This window comes from Ochotona princeps, chromosome 4 (assembly GCF_030435755.1).
Source record: "Ochotona princeps isolate mOchPri1 chromosome 4, mOchPri1.hap1, whole genome shotgun sequence".
Lineage (NCBI taxonomy): Eukaryota > Metazoa > Chordata > Mammalia > Lagomorpha > Ochotonidae > Ochotona > Ochotona princeps.
In genome coordinates, this window is record NC_080835.1 from 110009167 (window position 1) to 110025406 (window position 16240).

General features: G+C 44.1%; 1 non-coding gene across 1 annotated transcript; it reads left to right on the forward strand.

Annotated features, from left to right (window-relative positions):
* Window positions 1-1303: 1303 nt before the first annotated feature.
* On the forward strand, window positions 1304-1407 carry LOC131480263 (U6 spliceosomal RNA). Its single transcript, XR_009245387.1, has one exon. It is a non-coding gene; the product is annotated as a U6 spliceosomal RNA (small nuclear RNA).
* The last annotated feature ends 14833 nt before the right edge of the window (window positions 1408-16240 follow it).

The following is a 16240-nucleotide window of genomic DNA, read 5'->3' on the forward strand; positions in this document are numbered from 1 at the left end:
AACCTGGAACCTCTTCCGGGTCTCCCACACGGGTGCAGTGTCCCAATGCATTGGGCCGTCCTCGACTGCTTTCCCAGGCCACAAGCTGGGAGCTGGATGGGAAGTGGAGCTGCCGGGATTAGAACCGGCACCCATATGGGATCCTGGGGCGTTCAAGGCGAGGACTTTAGCCGCTAGGCCATGCCGCCGGGCCCCATTACTAACTTTTTATAACATAGAGGTCATTAATTGGTGCCCAGTATTTTAATTTCACTGTTTTTATGCTTTATTATTATCCCCAGTAGACAGGCTACATGTCATTCCTCTGAAATCCTTGCTCTCTGGTTGTTTCAAAGTTTCTTTGTTTTCTGTATTTTATAATTCACTATTCTGTATCTGGTATGAATTTTTGTTTCTTTATTATGCTAAGGACTCCCATGAGGATTCATATCTTCATAGTCTCTCATTCTAAAACTCGTAATAGATGCAGCTTGACACTCCTAGTCTGCTCATACTCTTCATGTCCCTCGATTTAGTTTTTCTCTTTTCCATCTCTTTACCTTTTTACCTTTAAAAAAATTTACTTGATCCTTTCTTCTAGTTTAATAATAGTCTCTTCAGTAACCTTTAATCTGTTTAATTCATTTCAATCTCAATTACTTTTTAATTTGAAGATTCTACTTAATTCTTTTAGAAGAAAACACCTTTTTATTTCATTGTTTTTTAGACTGATTTTGTCTTAAGTGATTTCAAAGATGCTAATGTGATTTCTCACATGCAGCATCGCTGAGGCGTTACGAATCTACTTCTATTGTATGATCTTGAATCTTTTGCTCCTAGTGATTTTCTTCTTTATTTGGAAAGTTTGAACCATGAACTCATCTTCAGTTGTGATTTATTTGTGCAAATTTGTAGGTTAGATTAATTCCGTGCTTATGTACATGTGAAAGGAATAGCTTGTGTTTTTTCCGGAAATGTATGCTTTTGCCAATGGGATCAGCCTGTGACCATTTGTTTCTGTTAATTTCCACTCTTGGGTCTATATGTTAAAACCGCAAATCCTCACAAAGTCTGTAGTCTGAAATTTTCAGGGGTACTTATTCTTCCACCAAGACAAATGAATGCTTTTAGAATGCAGGCTACAATCAGTGAGTGCTCTCCTCATTGGCTTTATTTTTTTCTGGATTTTTTTTTTTTAAGCCTGCCCTTTCACTGACAGTGTAAGCTTTTGAGAATCCTGGATTACATAAGGGTCTCAGTTTAGCTCTTTCTCTTTGGGAAGCACCCAAAGCTCTATTCTTCAACCAGTATGGGAATTCAATCTTTGCTTATTTTGGCAGCACATATACTGAAATTGTAGCAATACAGAGATCAGCATGGCCTGTATGTAAAGATGACACACAAATCCATGAGGCACTCAACCTAAGGGATCATTCCGCAGGGACTGTTTGGCTTGCACTGTATTCTATTTCCATTTCATGATCTAGACCTGTGTTTATCTATGTTTTCCAGTCTTGCTTGCATTTTTAAAATTATTTCTTTAATTTTATTTTTGATGATTTTTGCAGAGTTGATTAAGGTGAGAACAGTCAAGGGCTACAGGAAAGTGGGTAAGATCATTGTTTCACATTCTGTTTTCCGTCTTGTATCTGGGAGAAAGGGGAGATGCTAGGAGCCACACCCAGCCTCCCAACCATCCCATGGTCCTCAGTGTGGGGCATGCTCCTAGGGCACTGCTCAAGTGGTTTCAATAGTTCAGCTGCTCTGAATTGCTACTGATCTTGCCATTCCAAGCACACTAAAATCCCTCCAGAATCCATTGGCTGACATAGTCCACCTGAGAGTCTCCATTTGCCCATATTTTGACTGCCAACACTTGGCTGGGGTAGTTGATCAATTTGTTATGTCCTCCATCCTCTGTTATGGAACCAGGTGTCCCTGTGCATCTGGATATGCTGTTCACTGTTCCATTTAAGCCACCAAGGAGGTCCAGCACTGACACATGCACTCTATAGTCAAACCATGGAAACTGCAATTATCTCCGTAGTTGGAGTTCTGAGCCCAGCAGTTCAGTTGAGGGATCCCCAAAGAAATCTCATCTGAGTGATCCCAAACCTGACTCATGTGTACTTGCCAATGCAGGGTCTGGCAGAGTATGTCGCCCACATCAGTCTACACACACACTGGTGGCTGAAATTGCTGGATCAGTTCTCTCTCCAGCCTTGTCCTCTATGCAAACCGATAGGTGTTGAAGCCCAGCCTGGTTCAGCCCACCACACACTTGGCCTTTACACAAACCAGTGGGAGCTGCAGCTTAATTGGGGGGAACTACAATAACCCCCACCAGGCCTGCCCACTGCCTTGGTTCCTGTGCTTGCCAATATTTACAGCAGACTTTGCCAGTCTGTCCCACATCCCATTCAGCTCTCATACATATCAATGGGCATTGAAGCTGGTTCATCCCAACCAGCGCCACCCTCCTGTCCACACTGGTGCTGGCAGGTGCCACTGTCTGTCAAGTCGTGCCTGCCCCCAGTCTTGGTTCTTATGCTCACCAGATGGAGTGGCAACCCAAGAGGAGAGTGCTCACTGTTTCCCTGATAGGCCCACTCCCCTCCTGGGAGTGGGAAACACATCTCCAGGTGTTTCTGCAGTTTAGTTTAACAGAACTAGCCCCCAGTGCCAGCATCTGCCAGTTGATGCTGCAGCAAAGCCCAACGAACCGACACTCACTCTGACTCATGCAGTAGGTACAGTCAACCCAGCCTGGCTTGTCCCTGGTCCAGTTCACATGCCAGCCAGCAAGTGTTGTAGTCCTGCTCAGCCTGTTCTGCCCCCAATCCCAGCTCTCATATGCACCAGTGGGAGTAGTGGTCCAACAGGGCAACACTGAGGTTGCTCACTCTTCCCTGAGTCTCACATGTGCTGGTTGGGTCCTGTGGCCCAGACTAGCAGGGCCTGCCTCATCTTGGCACTTGCCAGTGGGTGCTGTAGCCTGGCTCAGCCAGGCCCCGCCCCCAGATCCAGCTCGTGCTAGTGGGGGCTAGAGCTTAGCCCAGCCCAGCCCAGCCCAGCCCAGGAAGTCCCTAGTCCCAGCCCTAATGTCATGACCCACACACCATTCTGGTTCTTGGATTTGCCAATGAGTGATATGAACTGGCCTAGCCTGGCTCACCCCAAACCTGACCCAAATGTATGCTGGTGGGTACTATAACCTGGCCTGGTCTGGGCTGAGCCCTGTCTTGATTCCTGTGCTCATCTGCAGGGATTGTGTCTCAACAGAGGAACTCCCCAAGCTCCTCCATCAGAACCTCTCCCAATGCCAGAACTCACATCCATCGGTGGGTCCATGGACCAGTCCTAATTAGTCCATCTCCTGTCCTCACAGGAACAGTGGCTTTTCCTGACTGGCCCTCACTCGTTTTGGTTCTTACTGTTAGATGCTACAGCCAGGCCAAGCTGATCCACACCCAGACACAGCTCACACGTTGCTCATCCTGGTTCTCATTAGCTCCAGTTATTACTGGAGTCTGGCTCAGTCTTGCTCACCCCAGACCCAGTTCACACCCATGCTGAGGGATACTGATACTGCAGCCATGTCTAGACAGCCATGTCACAGCCCCCACTCTGGCCCTTGCACTCACCAGTGCATACCAAACTCAGCCTTGGCATCCCCTTAGCTTGCCAACCAGGCCTCTTCCCAGCCACAAATCTCATGCGTGCCAGTGGTTGCTCGGACCCAGCTTAACACAGCCCCTCACTTGTCTTGGCCTTTGCCTTTGGATGCTGTAGCCTGGCTTGACCTGGCATGTTTTCAGTCACAACTCTCACAGGTGGGTGCTGCAACCTGGCCCTGCTCAGTCTACTCACATCCCCGGCTCATGCAAATCAGCAGATGTGACAGCCTAGCCTAGCATGACCTGTACTCCAGCCTGGTTTTTGCACCTGCCAGTGGGCTAAGGTCTGCTTAGCCCTGCCTGGTCCACCCCCTTCCAAAACCTACCGACACACTTGCCCATGGATTGAGTACTCTGCCCAGCCTACCCAACACCCAGACCTAGTCCATGTGCTCACCAGCAGGAGCTACGACCAAATGGGGGAGTTGCCCCGGTTCTCCCACTTGGCTCACTCCCAGACCCATACATCACACATGCCATTGGGTGCTAGGCCCCCGCCTGGCACAGCCTAGCCCCTCCATCCCAGCCTTTTGCTGAGCTCATGGATGTTGCAGCCTGGCCTTCTCCACATTCTGTTTTAGGCTGCGTATATGGATGCCTAAAACCTGCCCAGCCTGACCAGCCTGTTTCCAACCCCAGTACCCATGAGTGTTGGCTGGTTCCATGGTCACACCTAGCTCAGCCCCTCACCACCCCAACTCTTAAGCTAACCAGCGAGACTTGTATTTCCAAAAGGTAAGACCCACATAGCCACTACAGAATCTACCCATGGATCTGGTACTCTTGTATGCTGGTTAGTGTACTCTAGTATGCTGGTTGCATAGCCTAATGTGACCTGTTCACTGTTCTGACACTCATTGTCTAGCACTGCCAGACAGGCCCCCAGCCCTAGCTTTTGTGTGGGCTGGCGTGTGGTAGTTAGCAATGTTCCTTGGTAGCAAGTCTAGCTCAGGACTTGCATGTGGGCTTTAGCATTGATCTGACCCATAAAGGTCTGGTCTCTGCCCTTCAACCATCAGGTCTTAGTCCTCTTGCAAGTACAAGTGTGCAGTACACAGGACTTGTCATTGGGAGATCTTCTGAAGTCATTCCTCACCTACACGTATGGTGGCCTTTTCCAAGTATGTCCTCTGCAGTGATTGCTCATCTGGGCATGGATCCACAGGTCATCACTCACCCTCACCTGTGTGATTCCCCCATCTCCCTGCAAATCCACAACTCCTCCCTCTACCCTCCATGTGGCTGGAGTCTTGCTTGCAGTTTATCCTTTACTTCGAGTATCTAAAGATTTTTGCATTTGTTCTATGCAAGCTCAGCTATGTACCTAAAATGTTTGTTTAATGTATTTTGTTGAGTACTTGTCCTCAGTAGCCCTCCAAACTTTTGTAATTAATAATATAATATATGTAAAATGTTTAAATGAAACCATATCTACTGATCATGAAGCTTCATGTGGGTAGGAATCATGTGCACATTATTTAATAGTCGACCTTCAGGTAACAGCATACTGCTTGATACGTAGAAGGTCGCAATGAAAAGTTTGTGAATGCATGCTGTCCTCACATTTAAATGAGAAATTCTTTGAAATTTTCCTATAATTGGCACACATTTATTAGAAGGCATTTATTCACAATGTCTTCTGCTTTTATCCCTTGACCTGGAGCAGCTTCAGATTTGGAGATTAACGGCTATTCTTCAGAACCCTTCATACATTTTTACTGCATGAAAAAGGGCGTTGGTTCTCTGGGATGGTTTCATTGATCTTTACTCCAATATCTCTTCTGATATTTTTCAGATCTCCCAATCAGCTACTTTCTCCAGTGTCCATGTGGCTTGTTGTTTGACCAATACAGAACTCACTATTAAAAAAAACTCAGATTATATGGCCTGGCACGGTAGCCTAGCGGCTGAAGTCCTCAACTTGCATGAGCCGGGAACCCGCATGGTCACCGATTCTATTCCCGGCGGTCCTGCTTCCCATCCAGCTCCCTGCTTGTGGCCTGGGAAAGCAGTCAAAGACTGCCCAAAACCTTGGGACCTTGCACCCACATGGGAGATGTAGAAGAGACTCCTGGCTCCTAGCTTTGGATCAGCTCAGCTCAAGCTGTTGTGGCCACTTGGGATGTAAATCAATGGACAAAGATCTTCTTCTCTGTCTCGCCTTCTTTCTGTGTATCTGACTTTCCAATAAAAATAAATAAATCCTGGGGGAGAATCAAGATGGCAGAATAGGGTAAGGACATGTTTAAATAGACGGAGAAACATTTAATCAGGATGAAGCAGAGAGGACACAATCCAGGAAATAGGAGAGGACAGAACATCAGAGTGGTAGCCGGAGACTGACGGACACAGGAAAGCAGTGGACATAACAGTGTGGTGTTGCAGTGACTGATACTCCAGCAGCAGCATTCAGCTAACAGGCGATCTGAACTTCGCCAACAACCAGGCACTGCTGAAGGAGAGAGACTGGAGCAGAGTCCTGCACAGCACATCAGGTACCTGTCACTGCTGCGTGCTGTCCTCTGATCAGGTGGCTGGCCAAGAGCAGCAGCTGGACATGGCTCAGAATGCATTTGATGATCAGTACGTGAACTGCATAGACAAAATGGAGAGAATTGCACCCAAGCTGTTAAAAGAAGACATGCACATGAATAAAAAACTCAAAACTCATTGGGAAAATGCCAAGAAACATTGGAAGCAAATAAAGAATAAAATAAGCTATTCTTTCAAATTGAATGATTTCCATGGAACAGCTCTGGTGGCCTATACTGACAACATCGCACATGATTTTAACACAGCTGTGAGAATATTTCATCTAAATCAACACAATTGTTACTTCAAAGGCTTCCACTATTACCTGACCAGATCACTGCAGCTTCTCGACTCAGGTAGCTGTTACACGGTCTACAGAGGCTCTGAAACCAAACTGACTTTCAGAAGCAAAGGAAATGTAAGATTTGGCCAGTCTGCTTCCTCATCTTTGGATTGTACCATTGCTATGAATAAGTTTCATGGTAAAAGTAGGACCCTGTTTATCAACACATGCATGGGTGCTGATATCACAAACTTCGCTGCATCACAGAGAGAAGGAAGTGCTGATTCCAGGTTATGAGGTATACCAGAAAGTCACCATCAACAGGAAATCTCAGGAAAAATATAACACCATTGAGCTGAGAGAACCCCAAACCATGAAGAGTAAATACAATTGCTTCTATGAAAATTATGACAGCAATTTCAACAGAGCAGGAAGGAGAAAGCCCCACATCCCTCTTGATGGTGCCTGAGGTTCTCCTCCTGCTGGAGCTTCTCCACTGAGCTCCGACCTCCCATTCAGCTTCTCCCCACTGAGCTCTGACCTCCCATTCAGCTTCTCCCCTCTGAGCTCCGACCTCCCATTCAGCTTCTCCCCACTGAGCTCCGACCTCCCATTCAGCTTCTCCCCACTGAGCTCCGACCTCCCATTCAGCTTTTCCCCACTGAGCTCCGACCTCCCATTCAGCTTCTCCCCTCTGAGCTCCGACCTCCCATTCAGCTTCTCCCCTCTGAGCTCCGACCTCCCATTCAGCTGCCTGCTGCTGTAGGAAATTTGTGAAGCGTGAGGACATCATTGGCTCTGACTGCCAAAGTGTGGACTGTGTCTTCAAGTTTTCCACTCTAGAGAAGTTTCTGGCGTCAAGACACTTTGCTGTAATTACAAAGTATTATTTGTACATACTATTAGCAATAGAGTTCAACTCCACCCACCTGCCCAAGCTATAATGAATATGGTACTCTCAAGAAATAAATCTTTTGTTATCACCAAAATAAATAAATAAATAAATAAATAAATAAATAAATCTTAAAAAAACCCTCAGATTCTAGATCAAGTTTTGCTTTTGACAAACTGTGTGATCTAGGGTAGTCATTTTCCTTAACATTCCTTGTTTTCAGTTCCTAATAATGGAAATGAGAAATCTGAATTCCATTATGTGTGAAGGTTTTCCCAAGTGCAAATAGCTTATAATTTACTATAAAATTCCTTGCCTACCAAGCTGTTTTCAATGCCTTTTCAATAGCAAATCCTCAAGTTTCCTTTTCCTAGAAACGTTTTCTACTTTTCTGTCTCTCACTGCATCAGTTACCACTCTGCTTCCCATCCACACCTTCACCACTGCCTAATTTCCTATTATAACAAGTAAGCTACTTGAGGGTGGAGTAATATCTGCGTGGAATCTTCAGATTAACAAATTATTATCATTATCATAATAGTAATTATACCTTTATTTTCTCTCTGATCCCTCAAGCACAATTAATCCTGCCCTACCCACCTAAATGGACAAGTAAATAATTGCTTGAAATCTCCTAATAGAAGAATGTGGATTCTCCAAGTGGTTCATACTCCCTCTAACACTTGTCAATATCCTGCCTAGATTACCAAAGAGGTGGCATGAGCACAAATGAGGGAGGAGGCTGTTTCAGAGCCTTATAGAGATTCAGTGACTTCCACCCTCGTTACGGTAGGAAGCAAAGAATGAATGGCCTGGAAGGAATATTTGAGTAGATTGTGGCAGTTCAAGGATTGGTTTTATTGGAACTATCTTGGTGTCCTTGGGCAATTACTTCATCTCTCAAAGACTTTGTCTTCATATGTAATAGAAAGGTATTAAATCAGATGATTGCAAAGCATGGACCTTAAAATTACCCAGATCACAAATCAAATCTGAGCTTTGTTACTTTAGTTACTGCTTAACTTTGACATTATTAACCTGTCTCAGGCTCAGTTCCCTCTTTTTCCTATCCTTCCCACTAAGATCAGCTCTCAGGCTAAACATTTTAACCTTAACTCACTCTGCTCCACCTCCTATTCTGACTAACTCTGTTCTTTCTCATCCCCACCTTCCATTCCTGGCCATGGTAACATTGTGTTTACATTTAGCTTCTCCCCTCCTATCCTCATACTCCTTTGAGTCACACAGACCCAGGTGTGGACAGGCGTACAGCTCTCCAAGCAGCCTGCCCTCTTCCCTGGAAAGCCTTCAGCTGATTAGCGTCTCTTTCTTTCTGGTGGTTATATGCATATCGCTGTTGGTCAGCCTTTACCATTTGAGGACCTCTCTCTATCCATTTTGCCTATTGCTTTTAGCAGATTGATTTTTGCCATATGTTGGAACATATTTTCCTTACAACTTTTTTTATTTTTTTTAAAGATTTGTTTTATTTTCATTACAAAGTCAGATATACTGAGAGGAGGAGAGATAGAGAGGAAGTGGATCTGCCGGGATTAGAACCAGCAGCCATATGGGAACAAGGCGAGGACCTTAGCCACTAGGCCACACTGCCGAGCCCTTCCTTACAACTTTTTACAGCTTCATCCACAGAGAGGAAGTGGTTCCAGTTATCTGGGCCTTGTACTTAATCGTCTTGAAAGGCAATATATTTTGTAGTCAGATGAGAAGAACATGACAGGTCTTATGATTGTCATGAAAGTTGAGGGAGGATGGGTTGTTAGAAAAAAGGGGATAAGCTAGGCTAATAACATGGAGTTGTCTTTTAAAGGAGAGTTCATTCTAAAATCATACCTAAGAAAAATTAAATACAATGCAGATGATTTTTGGGAATCTCCTAGGGATGCTTCATATCAGAGAATAAAATCCAGTGTCTCAATAAATCCTAAGCTGCCAGTCCCTCCTTCAGTAGTGAACATCTTGTTGCTTCCTCACGTGGGTGATGGCTAAGGCCTGAGTTTGCAAGCTGTGTGTGGGGCAAAGCACAAAAGAAACAAGCAAACAAAACCATACAGCACAGATTCATGGTCATCTCACCAAGACATTCCGTGGGGGCACATCCACCACCCACTGAATGGTGCCATATGGAATATCAGTTGAGATCCCTTGAATCTCTGAAATTGTGATCTCTCTACTTCCTCATTCTTCTCTTTTTAATGTATTTTTGTACAACTGTTTTCATATAAACTAAACAGATGATTTCCTAACAGATGTCTTCCCACTTGACTTCCTTAAGACCCTTGAAAGGTCTTACAATGTAATGAAAGAAAGAATGATGGGAATAATTGCCACATCAGTGGCAAAAAACTAAGTTCAAGGAGGCCATTAAAGACATGCCACTAGGGAGTCGGCACAGCTGTACGGTACAGTGGTTTAAGCTGTCACCTGCAGTAGCTTCTAGTGACGCTATGTCACTATACCAGATAGTTACGAGTGCTGGTTCAAGTTCCAGCTACTCCATTTCCCATCCTGCTTCTGCTAATGTATCTGTGAAGGCAAGCAATGGTGGCCCAAGCACATGAGTTTCTGCCATTTGTGTGGGATATTCAGATGGGGTTTCTGACTTCTGGCTTCAGCTTGCCCCAACTCTGGCTATTGTGGCCATTTGCAGTGAACCAGTTGATGAAACACCTCTGTCATTCTTTATCTGTCTTCCTCTGTCACTCTGATGTTAGAAGAAATAAGCGCATCTTACAGATTTTTTCTTCAACAAAGAATGTCCTCCTAGACTTCTCATCTGCCAGAAGAAGAGGCAGTCAACCTGAAGTGTATGAAGAGTTAGCAAGGTGGGGAAAGGACAATCCAGGCAGAATGTTATACATTTCAGGAGTTGGAAGATGTGAGGCAGAGGAGGGAAGGGCTGGTTATGGAGAGCTCTGACTTCTACACCAAGTGTAGGAATTTGGACTTTATTTTGAAACTAATAAGGAGCCACTGAAGCAGAAAGAGACATAATCAGGTTGCATATTGGGAAGAAAGTTCTGTTTTGCAAATGGTATCTAACAGCAACAATAATATGTTAGAGCAAGAAATCTATAAAGAACATGCCAGTAACCTAGGTAAGAGACCATGATTATCTCCCATCCCAGTACTAACCAGGTCCGATGCTGCTTAGCTTCCAAGATCAGACGAAATTGGGCACGCTCAGGGTTGTATGGCCGTAGATGAGACCATGATTATCTAAACTATTGGTGGTGGAGTTAAAGGTAAGGAGAACCAGTGATGCCCACTCAAGCACCTGACTTAAGTGATAGAGGGTAACTGTGCTGTTGATTGTGCAAAGACTAATGAAAGTAGCATCCCAGTTTCTTTCTGGTCTCTGCTTGCTCATGTAATTATTTCATGTCATTCTTTTTTTTTCTCGCTTCTCCCAGCTTCCAGCTGATGTACATCTACTTAGATTTCCTATCTTCTTCAAGTTGGAAAAGCGATCCAAAGGAAAAAAATCCTTCAAAATTTCCAATTTCAAGGCTTTTGAGTTTTGAGTCCCTTAAGAATGTTGACTAAGAGGAGGCAGAGAGAAGGGTAAGGGACTGACTGTAAGGTACAGAAAAAAATCCATTGATGAGAAAAGGAGTTATCTGGATGGCAGCTTTCCCACTGACCCCGCTCTCTCCACATTAGAGCTTGCCTGGTGGTTGCGAACCTTGGCCATGGTGTCTCAGCTTGGTTAGAAGGTCTGTTTCCCTACACAGAAAATTGTTACACAAAGAGTCATTGAGGAGACAAAACCTAGTAAATGAGACTTCGGACATGATGAATTCCTCCTGACCCTTCCCTTTTTGGTTCCAGTCCAAAGGATACATTTGAATCCCAGTTTTTAGGATTAAGAGATTACTTTTAGAAAAGAAATAAAAATACATAGCTTTAATTAATTTTTATTCGAGGCCTCCACCCCTTTCCTGCTCTCTATTCCTCTTTTGTCTGATCTCAGGGAAAAAACCTGTGGGAGAGGACCCGCCTGACAGCACAGTTGGCTCCTCTGCCACCCCAACTGACTGCAGCCACTGTGAGCCACCTGCCGGCCACGCCTCTTCTCCCCATAGTGCTAACACAACAACCCAGCAGGCAGATCAAGCCAGTGTTTTTCCTTCTGAGCTCTTGGGATTTTGAAAGGATGCCTTTGTTGGCTAATGTCAATTTCTTCCCCCAAAGGCCTGCAGTGGGAGCCAAGGAGGCTGAGCCCAGATGAGGGGTGCCAGGTAAATGAGGACTTTCTGGTGGCCTGTGGAGGTAAAGCTGACATTTGTGTGTTTTTCAAAGAAATTGCAGTCTAGCAAGTTTGGTCTTTTATAGGACTCACCTCCTAAAGGAAGCCCTCCTGATTACTCCAGTTTTTGCTGATTATGTCTTTGCATTCTCATACTGACATATGTTTAATGTCTTCTTTGCAAAGCAGTACATAGATCATTAAATGCATTTGATATTCAATCTTTGGTATATAGTTATAGCAACCCAAAACAGAAAACAAAATAGAGGTGAATTTTCAGGTCTTGTGTCAGAGGCAAATTGAAAACCAGAACTGACTTGAAATCTGTCCTTTTTCTACTGTTCTACTTTTCCATGTGGTACTCTAGAATCAAGTGCCTTCACTTCAACTGCTGAGTAGAGAGGTCAAGCTTATTCTCAGACTTTGTATTGCCGCTTTCAAGGCTCCATGCTCCATTCACGGCCTGAGCACCAGAGCTCAAACCCAGCAGATTTGGTTCTGAAAACTTGGAGTGTTTATTATTCAGGAATAGTTAAATGGAGGTTCTCCCTCTGAGAGCCATAGTGCTTCCTTTCTCTAGGCAGGCTCTGCCAAGGACTCAAATATGGTGACGTTCAGGCTAGGGAGCAAAGCAACAAATCCCAAGGAAGAGTTATGGGGTACAAAACTTACACAGATGTGCGCTCACCATGTGTAACTTCACACTGATGATCAGTGACATTTATAGGAATACAGCTCAGAAGAATGGCTCAAAGCACGCACTTGAACCTTGGGTAATTCAAGTGGGTCCAAACATTGGCACTTTGATCACTGAGTAGTGCTATCACTAAGAGCTCACGCTCCTCCACCCCTGAAATTCATGTGTTGGAGCTGTAATCACCAAGCATAGGAGGTGGAGGCTTTGGGAGCTGACTGAGCTGTGAAGGCAGAGCTGTCATGGTGGGATTAGTGAAGCAGGCCTGAGAAATTCTTTACCCTTTCATCTTGGGAGGACGCAGCTGTGCCAGGAAGAGGGGCCTTACCAGACAAAGAACACACTGATTCCTTGGTCTTGGACTTCCCAGTCTGGAACTCTGAGAAAAGAGTATATGGGGGTTCTTGTTGCAGCAGCCTGCATAGACTGAGACAGGGAATCTTGGGATGTTTACTTCTCACTAGACAACATTTCCTCATCTAGAATATGAAATTCATGTTAGCTAGTAAGGGCATTGTCATGAGGATTAAGGAAAGTAACATGCTTTGAAGTATTTCGCACACAGTAGTTGGTAGCTGTTGTAGTTAAGCAGTTCTGTGATAACCAGCCCAGCCTCAAGCTTGAACTTTGCCTACCCATTGCTGTAAGACATTGGGTAAATTGTTTAACTTCTCTGTGACTCGTTTCCTCACCCTCAGAAACAGGAGGTAGACTGATACCCTCCAAACCTTCTGCTGACTTCACTGTTCTCGAAGACTCTGTCTTCCTGTCCTGTTTGCATAACTGACTCCCATCTCCCAATAAGCCTCTCGAGGGAATGTTTGTTGCTCTTCTAACCCCAGAGCCAAAGGTGGAACCAAAGCTTAGTAAATAGGTAGGGTTCTTTTCTGAAAGGAAAAAGCCTCATGTCAGAGCTGGGATTATCATTCTTGTGTTTTGGGGACCTCCATGTAATTTTGGATCACCCCAGAGAGCTTCACCGATGCTGAGACACCAAGGCAAGCTGCAATCATCAATATGCTGAGAATAGTTGATGAGGGCTGGTGACTTGCTGCCTGCTAAATTCAATCCCATCTCTCTGGGCTGAAATCCAATCAGAATGAAAGAACATGAGCCCATATTATGCTAGGGGGTATGAGGTTCTAGTTCCTCATTATCTTTTAATTCAGGGCTAAACATGATTGGTGTTTCAAATAGGTGGCTTTCCCATCAGGGTGTCATGAAATAGCCAATTTCTCATTACATACCTTCTCTTCATTCTTCTTCAAAATAACTACAAAATCAAAAGCTTTTCCAAATCCACATCTATTGGATTTAGAATTCAACTTTAAATTTTTCAGATGTTGGTATTTTTAAGTGGGTTATTTCTTTTGCATAAAGCAAAAAACAAACCACAAATAAAAATTCATCTTCATTTTGACTGCTGGGTCTTTTAGCAGGGAAGAGTTTGGATGTATGACGCAGTTTATAGCAGGAGCCAGATGGGGGCTTGAATGTGAAAATAAAAGCCAACCCTATCCATAGGACTAAACACTAGACAATGACTCCGGAAGCTTGAAAGACTAAGGCCCAGAAGTGTGGGTCACAAGCCTGGGGCATGGAGTGTGTGCACTACGGGAGCGTTTTAAGAGCTTCAACCACATCTGTGTAACAGGAGCATCTATTGGTCACTAAGTCCTTTGGTTTCTCTTCTTTAATTTTAGGACAGGTTTTTGGAATAGCAGTTAAAACACTGATTGTGATGTCCATACCCCATAACTGGGTGTCTGGATTTGATCTTATCTCCATTCCTAATTCCGGCTTCCTGCTAATGCAAACCCTTGGAGGCCATAGCTCATGTTAGCTGACTTCCATGTTACCCTGAATTAAGTTTCCAGTTCTTGGTCTTGGCATGCTCAGCCTTGGTTATTGTAAATATTGTGGGAATAAAACAGTGGATGGGAGCTCTGTCTATCTCTTGTTCTCTCAAAGAAATAAGTAAACTTTGAAAAAATTTGTTGTATTTCCATTCCTCTTTTGTCCTGTACCTTGTCACCTCCATGAGGGTCCGAAGGTCTCACAAGGCTACATATCCAAGAAGGGACACACTGACATCTTTGCAGATGGGAATAATCACCTGCTACAAGAAAATCCAGGCACTCCCAAATGCCACTCCCCCGGGTGTCTAATACCCTTGAGGTTTGTCATGGGCAGGACAGCCCATTTACCCACTGCCCCGTTGCTAATGCTTTTTTTTTTTGGTCCCATGCTCACATGGTTCTGAGCCATGTGCAGAATGCAGAAGAATGTCTACTGCTTGGTATGCCATACTTGGTCATAGCTTGTGCCAAAGCTCAATGTGGCCTTGGTATGCCATACTTGGTCGTAGCTTGTGCCAAAGCTCAATGTGGCCTCTGTACCCTTTAGCTCTACCACTTCCAACCCAGCATCTTCAAGCCAATCCAGCAAAGCTTAGAGAGCATTGATGAGTTAAGGGTCCCCAGCTTCCTGTCCTTAAGCAGAGTTCTTAGAATGAGCTGGGGCTTAGAAGAAAAAAAGCTCAGACTCAAACACTAGTGTCCCAATTTTACAGTTATGCAGAATGTTGAGCAAGTTATTTAAACTCCATGAATCTCCCTCTCTCATCTTCAAACTTAAGATAATAATCCTTTCCTGCTGGGATTATTATAAGGATTAAATGGAATAATTATGTGAAGTGTCTGACACATATTCTTATGACGATTATTTAGTGATTTAGCTCCTCTGAGCTTCAACTTCCTCTTCCATAAAAGGACATCTAAAAACTTGACAAGGCATGTATTTTTTTTGTTTTTTTAGAGCATAATTTCAGTTTATAAAAATTATTTTCCACAATGCAGTTTTGTAGGTATAGGGGTTCTTCCTTTTCCCACTGGTTCTTCCCTTCCTGTTTTTCCCCTGCCATTTTCCTGCTTATTATCACAATAGTATAATCTTTTAGTAACAGTTATTCAGAAAATATTGTGTGTTCACTAATGTCAAAATTTTAGCCATATTTAACATATGGAGGGCCCAGTGCAGTAGCCTAGGGGCTAAATCCTTGCCTTTTGACTACCAGGATCCCACATAGGTGCCAATCTGTATCCCAGCTGCTCCACTTCCCATCCAGCTCCTTGCTTGTAGCTGGGGGAGGCAGTGGAAAATGGTCCTAGACCCACGTGGGAAACCTGGAGCTTCTTAACTCTCCACTGCTAGGCTTTTCTCTTTCTTGTTTCCAAGGACCCTATGTGCATGGAAGCCATGTATGTCTATATTTATGTTTCTATTTAAAATATGAAATCTGAAAAATTATATTCCTTTTTCATATTCTCATCACAAGAAATACACTCAATGAACTGTCATGCTCTCATCACTGGACTTCATCCATTATCAACTCCTGAGTAAATCTGCCTTGTCTACAACCACCTATGCCCGTGTTATTCTGAAACAAAGTCATCATGTTGTGTATACTACCACACCCAAAAAATGCAAAGTAATTCCTTAATATTGCCAAATGTCCTATCAGCAATCACGTTACACTACAAATTTTTGCTAGTTGATTTGTTCTTTTCCACTGGTTTGCTTGGCTCAAGGTCCAAATATGGTTTTTTATACCTCATATCTAATTTGATTTATCCCCAAGTTATTATGATGGCATGGCCATCCATCTCACCATTACATACCATTACTTTCTGATACATTTTCTTTTTCTGAGAATAACTCAGAATGGAGTTTATCCATTTCCATAAAGAAAAATTTGTAGTGTAGGATAGAGGAGTAAATCAGCTGAGGTGAGGCAGGCCAAGCCAGACAGGGCTGCAGCACCCAACCAACACACTTGAGACCCAGGGATGAAAAGGCAAAGCTGGTGGTGGGGGGGCAGCACGGGGCTCCCCTCCTGGACCACCACTCCCACTGG